We start from the raw sequence: 4,716 nt of genomic DNA on the forward strand, positions 1-4,716 counted from the left end.
GGATATAGAACTTTTCATAACCACCGGTGTGAGAACCTCAAATCCTAAATTCCTATATGTAGCTTGTGGCTGTTCCAACACAGAAACATCGAAACTAGTCACATCGCAGATGTACACGTCACGCCCAGAAGCTTCGTCGTGGCCGAGGGAGGGCATATCCACGGGTTACAGTGGTCTGTATGTGGACGTAGTGTTACGTTCAGACAGGCCCGCCGAGTCAGCTCGAAATGTCCGAAGGGATGCTGGACTGGACCGGAGACACATGAGTTTATTCTCCCTTATCATTCACGCGTCCAGCCGCAAATGTGTTATGGTTAAACATATGAGATAATGGACGATTAGGTCAATTCGCTTTTTTCGTGTATCATGTACAGCTTTAAATATTACAATATTTTTTCTCATGCTCCCACGTTTTTAGCTCAGTCGCTAAAGTGAGAGGTTATGGGCTGGACGGCCAGAGTTCGGTCCCTGGCAGCGGGAGTCATTGTTCTACTGTGCGTCATCCAAACCTGTTCTGAGGCTCACCCAGTCTCCTACCCAATATGTACCGGAGGCTCTTTCGTCGGAGGTAGAGCGGCCGGAACGTGAAGCTGATCTCTCACCTCCAGCCAGTGCCGAGGTCAAAAAAATGTAGATCTATACATCCACTCCCACATACACCTTCATGACGTAGTGCTTAATTAGTTAAGCACAGGGACAACTTTACCTTACCAGTGCTTTCACGTCCTACGTTTCTGTGGAAGCCCAGTTGACTATAGTCAGCTTTCTGAAGTTTCTTCTGTGCTACAATTGATACTGAGACAGTCAGGCTAGCAGCTCAACAGTGACCGGGAAAGAACGTAGTGTACTCTGATGACGTGTTTATATAATCAGCGGCAGTGACGCACTGTGCGTCTCTTTTTACTGTAAAAATGTTCACATGGTTGCCATTCTAACGCTGTGACCACTGTCCGAGGTGCATTTGATTTACACGATGTTTATCTCACGCAATGGACAGCGTACAGTACATAGCCTTCAGGTACAACATTTATATTAATTTTGCTCAATTGCTGCGTTCCATTTGTAAAGACATGAAATTAATTGGCGTTCCGTTAGGTACAGAACGCAGTAAAACGTAAATTTGTCCCTGTGCTTAACTAATTAAGCACTACACCACGAATGCGTATAGAGAACTGGATGTATAAACCAACGTTTTCTTGACCTCAGCACTGGTTGGAGGTGAGTGGTCAGATTCACGCCCTGGCCGCTTTACCCCGGGGAAAGAGCCCTCGATACCCCTTTGATTGGAGACTGGGTGAGCCCCAGAGCCGGTCTGGACAAGATCGAGAAGTGAAAATTCTTTATCCTACCTACCTGGACTCGAACTTTAACCCCTCGGTCGTCCAGTCCGTAGGCAGTCGCTATACCGACTGTTAGAAAACGCAGTAATGTAGGTAAAATTAATTCATGTAATTAATTATTATAAATAAAATTAACTTCAGGTGAAATCGTTTTTAGTTACACTCACTTACACATTAAATTCATTCTACTAATTTAACTTTAAAACTGTAAATTTTAATTACTCAAACTATTAACAAATTCTTCTCGGAATTCTTCGAAGTCAAGAAGATAGAATTGGTCGAGACACCAGCTATACTGACTGAGGATTTTCGTGGTTTTTCTTAGTGTCTCCAGGGAAATGCAGGGACAGTGTTTCTATTACGCTATGGCAGTGCCCTTACCAATCCTTTCGAATTCATCCTTTATCACGTCATCCTACCCATCGACGCTATGTAGTCTAGTTGCTAACACTCACTCATGCAGCTGAGCCCTTCTTGAGAAGCCGCCAATTGTGCCGCTACTCAAGAACGTCTCAGAATTTTATGGAACCCCAAGGTTAATTACCGTTTCCACAAGAGCACATCACTGGTCCCTATCCAGAACCTGATCAATCCAATCCATACCATCCCATACTATCTCTCTAAGATCCATTTTAATATTGTACATCAACCTACGCCCTGTTCGTCCCAGTGGTCTCTTTCCTTCTGGCTTTACCACCAATATCCTATATGCGTTCTTCTCCCCCATTTGTGCTACATTCTCTGCCCACCTCATCCTCATTGATTTGATCATTCTAATTATACTTGGAGAAGAGTATAAGTTATGAAGCTCCTCATTATGCAGTTTTCTCCAACCTCCCGTCACTTCATCTCTCTTCGGTCCAAATATTCTTCTCAACGCCCCGTTCTCAAACACCTTCAGTTTATGTTCATCACTTAATGTCAGAGATCAAATTTCACACCCATACAGAACCACAGGCAGAATTATAGTTTCTAGTTGCTAACAGCATCACTAAGAAACCGATGAAGGATATACTCTCCAAAATGTCTATTCTTTCCAAATGGATGAGAATTATATTAACAACAGAATAACAACTTGGTGTACTGCTTTTTTTTCTTGATGTAATCGTCTCTGTCACAGACGTAAGTTTAAAGTATTCTGCATAGTTAGAACAATGAGTGCGCATTCATGGTAGCCATATTTTTATACACCACGTAACCTGCCACATGTACACAGCATCATTCCATGAAGTTGCGAGACACGTCAGCATTCTGCATGAAGCGACATATATTTCAGCTGTTAACTAAGTGGCCTAAGGAAAGCGATGGGCCTAATGCCAAAAATTCACATGCTTCCAGCAGGAATATAAACACTCCGTTTTAGTAATAAATGTGGAGTCGCGCGACTCATAGGAGTGTTGAAGTTCTTAGTTGCGTTGATTCATGCAACTGCTCAAATTGCTGAGAACTCGGCTCTTTCTAAAGGAAGTTCATACATCCCAGCACATTTCAATATTTACGCCACTTCTATTTTTACTCAGTGTACATGTCAGACCCTGCCATAGCTCAGGTGGTTAGTTGCTGGCTTTCCACCGCGGAGGCCCGGGTTAGAGTCCAGGTCATGTAATGTGGGATTTGTGGTGGACAAAATGGCAGGTTTTCTCCGAGTACTTCGGTTTCCCCTGCCAATTCTAATTCCACCGACTGCTCCACATCCAGCATTCGGGGCTGGTACAGTGGTCCTCTAGTGGCTGACGTACCAAGTGGACTCAGTCACACCCCACTGCAAGAAAAAAAAAACTAATATACATGTATAGGACTAATATAACTAACTCTCCATAACTGTGTCCTCGGTTTGAGTCTCGGCCGCAACGCCGAGTGAGGTTTTCTTGGTTTTCTTCACTCCTTTCAGGCATTTTCCGAGACAATATTTCAATTAGGCCAGGATTCCTTGCTGCAAAATCCTTTCCAATTCATATTTCACCAGTTGTCATATCATTTGACTCCATGCATCATGGATTTATTATTATTATTCGTTGCAACTGGGTATCCACCCGGTAGCAGGAGACCCTACGCTGACACAGACAAAAACTGATTGAACCCATTAAAATCATCTGTTAGTTAACGGTTCATAATGTTGAAAACCTAATGCAGAATAGCCTCTAAGTTCAACTATGAAACGTTGAACACTGAATCACAGCATGTAGTTCTCTGAAAGTCGTCCGACGTTTCGGAGGAACATGTCTCGGTATTCAGGGTAGATAAATACTCCAAACAAAAATCAGCATGAAATGCTTTATGAAGAGTTCTGTCTTACGGTGTACAGCGTCTTGTAGTCTTTTAGAATTGAGCCGACGTTTCGGAGGAATATATCTCCCCCTTCAAGATCGAAGAATAAGCCAAGCAAAAACCAGCATTAAATTCTTGATAAAGAATTCTGTCTTCTTGGATCTAACGCCATGTAGTCTGTTGAAAGTAGTACGACGTTTCGGAGGAATATGTCGCCTCCATCATTTTACGTGTTTCATGTTGCTTTCTTGCTTGGCTTATTCTTCGAGTCTGAAGATGGTGGCGAAGTGTTCCTTAGACACGTCTGTTGTATTACAACGAACTAAACGACGTTATGTCGCAGAAGACAAGAACTCTTCATAACCACCGCTGTCACTCAATCACAGTGTTCTGTGTCTGGTGTGAAGGAAATTCCAGAACCTAACTTCGGAAGAACAGTCATGGTAGTATAACCACAGCATCTGGTGTGAAGGAAATACCTCTAACAAAATTTAGGTTAAGCTGGTTTATGTAAGTTTTGAGGTTTTCACGGCGATTACTATGAAGAAAGTCGTCTTCTGGGTTTTGGCGCCGTGTATTCTTCGTCGGCCAAAACGAAGAATACACGGCGCCAAAACCCAGAAGACGACTTTCTTCATAGTAATCGTCATGTCTCGCAGCTGAGGTATGAGTTATAATTTAGACGGGGGAGTTATGTTTTCATGCCCTGCCCATCGCAGTGTTCTGATTTCACTGCTTTAGCAATGAGTCTACTAGGTGACCTGCATAATTCAGGAAGCACCGCAAACTGCACATTAATTTCGCCCTTTACTCGTATTTCTTCCAGCTACTTTCGCGAGAACTTTGCTTTGAAACACGTTTAATGTAACGTCTTGAGAATTACTGTCTCCTGTGATGTACCACCGCGTAGTTTTGTGCCTATCAAGCCGCAAGTTCTCACATCCCTGAAGCCGCTAATTCTCACTCAAACCTCGAATCTTGCAATGCATTTTCTACGTTCAAAGTGATAGACCACGTTTTAGAATCACATGAAACCAGTAAAGTAAAAATGAAGTTGTCCCTGTGCTTAACTAATTAAGCACTACGCCATGAAGGCGTATGGGGGAGC

This window comes from Cryptotermes secundus, unplaced genomic scaffold (genome assembly GCF_002891405.2).
Source record: "Cryptotermes secundus unplaced genomic scaffold, Csec_1.0 scaffold1518, whole genome shotgun sequence".
NCBI classification, from domain to species: Eukaryota; Metazoa; Arthropoda; class Insecta; order Blattodea; family Kalotermitidae; genus Cryptotermes; species Cryptotermes secundus.